Source organism: Lipotes vexillifer, unplaced genomic scaffold, assembly GCF_000442215.2.
Source record: "Lipotes vexillifer unplaced genomic scaffold, Lipotes_vexillifer_v1.1 scaffold868, whole genome shotgun sequence".
In the NCBI taxonomy this organism is placed as follows: Eukaryota; Metazoa; Chordata; class Mammalia; order Artiodactyla; family Lipotidae; genus Lipotes; species Lipotes vexillifer.
Genome location: NW_006790424.1, coordinates 483,976 through 494,020, shown reverse-complemented (window position 1 = coordinate 494,020; position 10,045 = coordinate 483,976). Strand labels below are relative to the sequence as shown.

Below are 10,045 nucleotides of genomic sequence, written 5' to 3'. Positions count from 1 at the left end.
AACCGAATAAGAAAGTGGTTGCATCCTCTACTGGGCCTCACAGAACAGTCACCACCCACACTGTTTATTCAGACTCGGATCTTGGCCATTTGGGGTTTAAGCCAGAAGAAAGGGGGGGGAAAAATCTAACCCTGGAATGAACGCTTTTGAAACTCTGTATTCTTGATGAAATGCGGCCAAGGATTCTTTAAAAAATCTATTTAAAATCAATTACTGGGATTATATTTTCATTTACAGTGGATTGTTAGCAACAGCTAATTTGCTCCGTTTCCATCCAGCTTTGGAGTCTAGGCTGGAATTGGAATCATCGGTCTGTTTTGCCTGGGTATCTGATGCCACCACCCAACTATGTGTGGGTAACTGGGCAACCTGACCTTTGACCAGCTCTCCATAAAATAACAAGGAAAGGTGTGAGGAGGAAGGAATCGAATGAAAACAAGCCTTAAGGGATTGTAGCAAGTGTGCTCCCCCGGGGCGGGGGGAGAAAATATACAGGAGGTATCTGTCATATCGAGAGGAAAGAGAAAGCAAAGGGCAGGACTGGGTATGCCTGGGAAGATAGGCACCAGGACCATCTGGCAGGATTGCAAAAAATCATCTCAGATATGTCAGATCGTCTCGGGTTTTTAAAGATCTCCAGAGGAGATTCTGGAACCTCCTTTGGTTACCCACCCTCCTCTTTGGCAATTTGTACTGTCAGGAAATTCTTTCTTATTTCCAGCCTAAAATGTGCACGTGGTGCTGCTTCAGAGGCTAAGTTGTTGGTGGGGACCACCGCATCTCCCCACAGCATACGTGACTCCGAGGGTGGGATGGGGCATATGCTTAGTTGAAGCCACAATCACTTTGACCTCCATGCCCATCGGTCCCCAGGGCTCAAGAATGGGGCTGGGGCTGGTGGCAGGCAGGAGTAGCGCTACTGAGACGTCCAGATACCAGGTACTGTTACCCAGCATTTTGTGTATGTCACCAGGAAGAGAGGACATTGTCATGACACGTGCAGGAATGAGCCTCACAACCATGTGTAAATATTAATACGAACCTCCTCTTTTGGATTTTAAGAGATCCAATTTTTAAGGAAAAACTCCTTCAGGGAGATAGACTGTAGAACTTCACTGGCCTCAAGATGGTAGCTCAGCTCCTCAGTTTTATAAATAAGAAGAGCTGAAAGCCAGAGAGCATGAGGGACCAATCGCGGACCAGACTTCAGGTCTTATGCCCCCAGCCCAGCCATATCCTGCCCTTCAGAGGCTGGTGCTCTGGGGGCGAAGTGATGCTGGCACTGAGGTCACTTTTCTCACTTCCTCCAGCCCCTTCCTCCTCCTGGGCAGATGCACGGGGGATGGCCTCCACGAGTGAGTTACAGATTCATTGAAAAGCTGTCAGATGACCTGGGCAGCCCGCCTCCTTCCCTTTTTTATCGAGCTATGCCATTGCCCTACCTCAGGCTGCGGTTTTTTCCAGAAGGGAAGAGGTCATCTTCCCCTTCATCCGCCCACCCTCATCTGCACTGAGTTCCAGTTCCCTGTGTGTATAGATTACTGAATGAGTGGCGTGAGCATTGCAATCTGATGAGGAGGGCTTTGAGCCCACAGACAATAAGCCCTGTGCCCACCGCTCCCAGCCCACCCTCACCTCTTCCTCTGTCAAGTGATCATAAGAACACTTGCCCTACCTGCCTTAGGCGCACCTAGGAACAAATGATCATATCTATCGATATCTTTAAAGTATGCAAAACATGGGGTTCTTATATGGTGAAATAGTTCAAGCAAACAGGAAATATAGAGAATAAGATGGCAAGTGCTTGTGTATGTACCATCGCCGTGTCATGTCTTTATGCCGTATTTGCTTCAGATCTTCTTACCTACCTTTAAAAAGAGAGAGAGAGAGAAAGCACTTTCACAGTCCCATTCCCCTTTTCTGTGAAGCATCAATTTAACTGTGATGTACATTATTACCATGCATGATTGCATCTTTTACACCTATGTATATCCATAGACATTTACATTTTTAAATGTTTTCAAACTTTATCTAAACGATATCATTGGCTTTGTGTTCTACATTATGTTGGTAAAATTCATCTGTTGTAAAACATGTACCTCTGCTTCATCCATGCTGCATAGTATTCTACCAAAGGAAGGTTGTTTCTAACTTTTAAAATGTCTGCTTGAAGAATATTATAGCTGTTTCTAACTTTTTGGCATTACAGACAGTGCTACAACATGTACATATTCTTTGCCCACACGTGGGAGACTTGAGCTTCTCTTGGAGATGTATCGATAGATAGACAGATACATACATACATACATACATTCACACACGTACACATATATACACACACACTCCCAATAGCAAAGTCATAAAGTTAGCACATCTTAAACTTCCCTACATGTTGCCAAATTGCTCTCCAAAGTGATGGTACCAGTTCACCACCACATGGTCTCTCAGTATGGGTCATCACCATATTTAAAATTATCTTATGCCCATCTGATGGCCGGGTAGGTTTTAGATGTGATTTCCTGATTACTAGCGAGGTTGAGTATCTTTTCACTTGCTTACTGAAGTCAGGTTTCCTCCTTTATGAATTCTCTCTTCTTATCCTTTGCCCATTTTTCTGTAGGTATGTTTGTTTCCTTACTGATTTATTGGAATATATAATGTATTCTTGATACTAATCCCTTGTCTATTATAGGAATGGCATGTATCTTCTCTTGGTTTTGTAATTTTGTTTTGTTGATGATGTACTAAGAGTTTTTTTTCATTTTGTTTTATTCTTATAACAAGTTTGTGAGCTAAATACTATCTCTATTCCTATTTTAGAGATGAAGATAGCGCCTTTTAGAGAGTTTTAAGTAAACTGACTGAGGTCTCACAGCCCCAGTGGTGGGGCTGGAACAAGTCCAAATCTAATTCCAGAGTGCTCTTGAAGACATAAGCACTGTGACTATCCCCATTTTACAGATGAGCACACTGAGGCCCAGAGAGGTTCAGTGATTTGCTCAGTGTCACACGGTGTAGTAGTGTTAGAACCAGGACTATTCTTCAGGTCTCCAGACTGCTAGCACAACTGTATACCTAGATAGAAAGATGGGGGAAACGGGCAAATGAATACCGCATCCACACATCCTTTTAAAATGTAACTTTAAAAAATGACAAACTATTTGAAATGCAAAAGAAAAAAGTCACAGAGAATAATGCATCAACTAGTAGTCGCCTTCTACTCACATTTAATAAATGTTGACATTTAGCCACATTTTTAAAAGTTTGTTTTTTTTTGCAGAAAATGTTACAGTTAAAGCCTCTTTTCTAACCCACCCTGATCCCATTCCCCTACAGCTTTCCTAGAGGTAGCCAGTCTTCCAAAGTTCTGTTGTTACATACATGTTGTTGCATTTGGCTCCTGGCTATGTGTCATGAACAATATTTTGTGAGTTTAAAACATTTTACCATAGTGTTCTTACTCAGTAATCCATCTTTCTCCAACTTGCTTTATCACTCAAAATGATGTTTTTAGGATTTATCCTAATTAATTGATGTAGAGCAAGTTTCCTTACCTGCTATATTAATTCCTTTTAATGAATATATCATAATATATCCATTCTCTAGTTGATGGGAGTTTAGATTGTTTCCACCTTTTCATTTTACAGACAGAGCTGTTGTGTACTTCTTTGGGCTTGTTTCCATGTGGACATGTGAGCTTCTCAAAGGTATAGATGCAGACGTGGATTTCTGAGTCTTAGGGTACAAACATCATCCACTTTGGTAGATGTTGCTGAATTGCTCTCAATTTACACTCCAGAACCGTGTATGAGAGATCCTGTTGCTCTGCATCTTCTCCAGCTCTTGGCATTATCAGGCTTTTACATTTTGCTAATCTGATAGATTGAAAGGTATCTTATTGTGGTATTTATTCATACTTCTCTGATTTCTAGTGATTTATGCTTTTCTTTATCATGATTGTTGGTCATTTGGGTTTCTTTTTCTATTTATTGCCAGTTTATAGATTTTGCTCTTTTTTTGTAGTGGGTTATTTGTTTTTTTTCCTTACAGTTACCAAACGTTCACTATATATCCTGGATACTTAAAAAAAACAAAAACAAAAACAAAACTACTGTCTCCATTTCTTGCCTTTAACCTTTGTTTTCTGGTGTCTTTTGTCACATAAGTTTTAAAATCAAATTGGTCAACATTTTTTTCTTTTTTTGCTTCATGGTTTGTGCTATTGTGTCACTGCCTAGTCTGCGATTATAAAAATAGTATCTGTATTTTTTCCTAAATATTTTAAAGTTAACTGTAATTCTCTTGGAATTCATTTTTGGATATAGCATGAGTTAGAGATGTATTTTTTTTCCCTGTAAATAACCAATTGTCCCAGGACCATTTAATAAATAGTTCAGTCATTTCCCACAGTTTTATAATGTCACATCCCAAGTTCCTACACGCAGAGGGACTCTCTCTGTTTTGCTGGTCTAGTAATCTATATCTGCACCAATTCTATTGTACCTTAATAATAAGGCTTTAATAAATGTCTTGATATCTGGTAGGACAAGTGTCCATCTTACACTTTTTCAATATTGTCTTGGCTGTTTTTTGACCTTAATTCTTCCATGTGAATTTTAAAACCAGCTAAAAATGTTCATGAAAAACCTTTCTGGGACCTTAATATGAATTACATTCAATTTATTTATTAACTTAGGAGGAACTGATGTTGATGTTGAATCTTCTCATCTCTGAGCATGAGCTATATCGCTGTTTATTTACGTCTAAGGGCTTTCAGTGAACTTTTATAATTTGCTTTCATTTAACTCTTGCACCTCTTTCTTTAGGTTGAATCTAGGTTTGTCATAGTTTATTGCTATTGCTGATGGGATCTTTTAAAAATTACATTTTCTAATTGGTTGTTGCTGATAAGGACGCCATGGATATTTGTATATTAATCTTATCTCCAGCATTCTTACCAAACTCTCTTATGACTTGTAATTGTTTGTAGTTTCTCATGGATTCTCAGTGTAGACAATCTTATGTGCACATAATTCTTCTTTTGTTTCTCTATTTCAAATCCTTATTTCTCTTACTCCTTTTCCTTTGTTTATTGTGGCAGCCAGATATCTCACACAATGATGAGTGGAGTGGTGATAGAAGAAAACATATTTGTCTAGTTCCTGACTTTAAAGGAAATAGGTTCCTAAGGTTTATCATAGATTTTTAGTAGAAACTGCTTAGTAAAAACTTCCTTATATTCTGGGTTGGCTAGGTATTTTATTGTACTTTTGAATTGTGAATGGGTACTAAATTTAATAAATGTTTTTTCTGCATCTATTGTGATGATTAGTTTTTCCTTCTTAATCTGTCAGTGGTGAATTACAGTAAGACTTTCTAATGTTGAATCTTCCTTCAGCTTCTGGGGTAAACCTTACTGGTCATCACAAACACACACACACACACACACACACACACAACACACACACACGCACACCATATATTTACCATGTGATAAATATGATACATGCAATATATGATACCTGAGGTATATCATATCAAAAAACATATTTTAAAATAAATATACATTTATACACACACTACACTGCTGGGTATGTTTGCTAATATTTTATTTAGGAATTTTGCATTGATGTTTTTAACTGAGATTGACCTATTGCTTTCCTTTTTTGTACTACTTCTAAAATATAGCTTTAGACTGAACTTATAAAGATACATTCAGGAGCTTTTGTTCTTTTTCTGTTTTTTTGGTGTTAATTTTGGTAACATATTTTTCTAGGAGATTTTCCATTTCATCTGTTTTTAGTTTTACTGCTTAAAAGTAGAGAATCGAATTCTCATGCTTAAAAAAAAAATCTTTAGTTATGGCTCCTTTTCATGCCTAATAGTGTTTATTTGTGCCTTCTTTTGTTTCTCTTCCTCATTCTTGTGGAATATCTACCTATTTTATTAGTCTTTTTAAAGAATCCACATTTGTTTTGTCCCTATGTGTATTGTTTCTTTGTTTTTATTTTATTTATTTGTTATTATCTTTATTATTGCCTTCCAACTACTTTATCTTTATCCATTTGTGGAAAAAGAATTTTCTCCTATTGTCTTCGAGTTTACTTTATTGCTTAATTTTTTATTTTCTTAATCTAAAATTTTTCTTGTTTTCTGATGTTGCATTTAATGCTAAACATTCCTTCTACTGATATCTAGGGTTTTAATTATTGTTCAGTTCCAAGTATTTTGTTACTTTAATTTTGATTTTATTTAATAATTTAACAGCATGTTTTTGAAATTTCAAGATGTACTTGAGTTTGGGGCCTGTGGTTTTGTTATTGATTTCAACTTTTATTGTATTTTGGTTGATGAGTGTGGTCTGAATGTTAGCACTTCTTTGAAATTTGTTGAGACTTGCTCTGTGGCGTAGAACCTGGTTAATTTTTGTAAACATTCATGTTTATTCTTTATTGTGTGGAGGGTTTCTTCATATCCATTAAATGAAGTCAGTAATATGCATTATTTACATTTGTCCTATTTTTTTAGCTTGGTCTGTTGATTTCATAGAGATAGGTGCTAAAATCTCTCACTATAATTTTGAATTTGTTACCTTCATATAATTAAATTAGTTTTGCTATATATATTTGACACAGGGTGATTAGGTATATGGAAGGATTACTGGTGAATGAATCTTTTTATTACTAAGCCGTGATCTTCTTTATCCCCCCAGATGCTTTTGGCTGTTTTAAAGTCTATTTTATCCTATTGAGTCACTCAATTAAAATAAATATTTATTGAGCATTTGTTATTTGTAGGAACACTTATTATTTGAATACATTTTTTCATGTTTATCCTTCCTGTGACTTGTTTTAGCCTACTTTCTTATAAACAGCTGGAGTTTTACAAAATTCAGTCTGAGGATTTCTGCCTTTTAATGGATTAGTTTAAGCCATTTACATTTATTATGATAAGTCATATATTTGGAATTCACGAGGAATCCGAATGTTTTCCATCTGCCGTGCTTCTTCTTTACTTATTTTTTCTTCCTATCCTGTCTTCTGTTAGATTACTTGAGTTTTCCTGTTGATTTTGCTTCCTCTTCCCTATGCCCACTCATTGCTCCTTGTGTGGCACTAGGCTCCCCAGCCATAGCCACGCCCAGGGCCCAAGCCCAGGTGGATATGTTTCACAAAGACCAGGGCAAAAGACAGAACCTACCTAGGAGCTATTTCCCCAGGAAGATTTCTGAGTCGGATGAATTTTTGAAGGAAACAGCTCTCAAGAAGCCAACCTGAGCTATCTGAAGGCACTGTTGGACATCTTGGTGCCTATCCAGTCCAGAAGACGGAGAAGGAGGAATGGAAGAAACAGCAGGAGAAGGAGGACAGGGATGAAAAGACAAAAGGGGAAGATGAAGGCAAAGGTCCTCCCAGTGGCCCAGTGAATGGCAAGGAGAGGCTTGAAGTCCTCCTGCAAGGGCCTGAAGCTGGGGACCACGGATGTCACTGAGCAGTCCACAGGGTCACCACCTGGTTGAAGCTGCAGATACCTCAGACTGAAGATGCAGAAAGTTTTGAAGAAGGTGTTCGAGCTGATGAACACCCTTCACACCAAGCTGGAAGGCTTCCACAGTGAAGTAGAATACCAGGACCCCACTGATGATCATGGAGACCCACAAAGCTTGTGCTGTGTTATATGATGTCATCCTGAAGAACTTCAAGAAGCTCAGGAAGCCCAGGGGAGAATCAAGGGAAATGATGTATTGAGACTCTCCTCTCATTCTGTGATGGGCCCAGTAGAGACCTCCCTGCCTCTTACTGGAGACTCCAGACCTCCCCCTACCTTTCTCCTGTTGAAGTTTCTCCTTCATCTTGCCTCCCAAGCACAAAAATTATAGTCATACTGTTAAGACAATGATTACTGTTTCCCTCTTGATTTGTAACGTATATGTTTTGTTCTGCATCTCAGCTGTTACCCTTAAACCTTAAAAATTATATCTGCGTTCACAGGGTCTAAAATTAAAGTGTTATCTGTGTCTCTTTGCTTCCCAGACAATGTAATACAGATTACTTAGAACACTTTAACCCAGCTTTTCTCTGTCTCTCATATTCTGTTATGACACCATCAGCTATTTTATTATCATCTCTCATTTTGTTTCTATCTGTTTTGTCCACATACAATTATTTTTTTACAAATCTACTTTTTAAAATTTATCAAAATAGATGTCACTTTATTCACATTGTGGGTAAGACTATGAAATCCAGAACCAGACTGCCTTAATCTGAATCCCAATTTAATTGTAAATCACTTAGAATGGTGCCTGGTACACAGTACAGAGTGAGCCCTCAATAAATGTTATTGATGTTGTTCCTTAGATTCCATTCCCCCTTTCTCAGTTCAAATTCCTTCTTACTGAAGTACATCTTTGAGTAGTTATTTCATCAAGGATTTGGGGATATGAAACTATCTCTGTCAGTCTCTATCTGAAAATATCTTTAATTCACCCTTAGTCTTGAATAATAATTTTCTAGGTATAGAATTCTACAGAAACATTTTCCCTCGGCATTTGAAAATATTATTTCTCTGTCTTCCGATATCTGTTATTGATGAGGTGCAGTCAGCATCAGTCTGTCTTTCGTTTAAAACTTTTTTTTTCTTTTTTAGTGAAAAAAAAAATCTTTGTTTTTCTTTTTGTTCCTGTCTTTGATGATCTGCAGTTTCACCACAGTCCTGTTTGGGATTCAGTATATCTCTTGAATCTAAGGATTCTTGATATTCATTGATTCTGAAAAATACTGTCATAATCTCTGAATATTGTTCCTCCCAGGTGTCTTTATTATCTTTTTCTCAGTCCTCTGTTGTAGGTTATTAGATCTTGTCCTTTTCTTCATGTCTGCTAACCTGTGTTTTCATATTTCCCACATCTCTACTTTTCTGTGGTCTATTTCTTTTCAGTCTCCCCCTACCCTTTCCATTCCTGTCCTCCTAAGGTGTATAAGGTTAACATCTGGTCTGCCTCCTTCCACATGTCTCTCCAAGCTCACACAAACATCCAATAATATCTTGTGCATTACTTTACAACTTACTGTCTCTCTTAATAGTACATTAAGGATATCTTCCAGATAAGTAATACAAATTTAACTAATTTTTTAAAAAAATAGCTAAGTTAAGTTCCTTGGTATGGCTATACTACAATTTATTCAGCTGTTCCACTATTGATGAACATTTAGGTTATTTTCAGTTTTATGTTAACACAAACATCGTAGATAAAAACATCCTCAAACATATTTACTTATGTGCTTGTTCCTTAATTTCTATGGGAACAACTTTTACCCCATCCTACTTCCCCTAACCCACTTCCCAAAGAACATCACTGTCTCTATTTTAGCTTTTTCTTCTGGCATTTCTAAATAATGTCTATGCTGTGATCTTTTATCAATTTTACTCATGATGTCTTAACTTCCTATTATAGTAAATACAGATTTAGCTCTCTTACATAACCATATCCGCTGCTTTTCCAACCCCTTTCTCTCAATATAATCATATTGCAATATTGGGTTAAATCAGTTGTTAGTGTTTTCACTCTTTGGCCTATGGAAATAGTGTTAACAGTTAAACTTTTTAATTTTTACGAAGTTAATATCTGCCTTTTAAAAAAATTTTCATTGGAGTATAGTTGATTTACAATGTTGTGTTAGTTTCAGGTATACAGCAAAGTGAATCAGTTATACATATACAGACATCCACTCTTTTTTTAGACACTTTTCCCATATAGGCCATTACAGAGTATGGAGTAGAGTTCCCTGTGCTATACAGCAGGTTCTTATTAGTTATCTATTTTATATATAGTAGTGTGTATATGTCAATCCCAATCTCCAATTTCTCCCTCCCCCCTTATCCCCTGGTAACCACAAGTTTGTTTTCTACATCTGTGACTCTACTTGTGTTTTGTAACTAAGTTCATTTGTACCCTTTTTTAGATCACATATAAGTGATATCATATGTTAATATCTGTCTTGTTTTTTTTTCTTAATTTCCTTAGTGTTCTTCGTCCTTGTAGGGA

General features: G+C 37.1%; 1 protein-coding gene and 1 pseudogene across 1 annotated transcript in view; both read left to right on the top strand.

Moving 5' to 3' along the window:
* The window catches only part of BCL2 (BCL2 apoptosis regulator), a 180,861-nt gene that overhangs the window by 80,921 nt on the left and 89,895 nt on the right, over positions 1-10,045 (top strand). The window lies entirely within an intron of this gene.
* Positions 1,343-7,681, top strand: LOC103079427 (proteasome activator complex subunit 1 pseudogene; annotated as a pseudogene).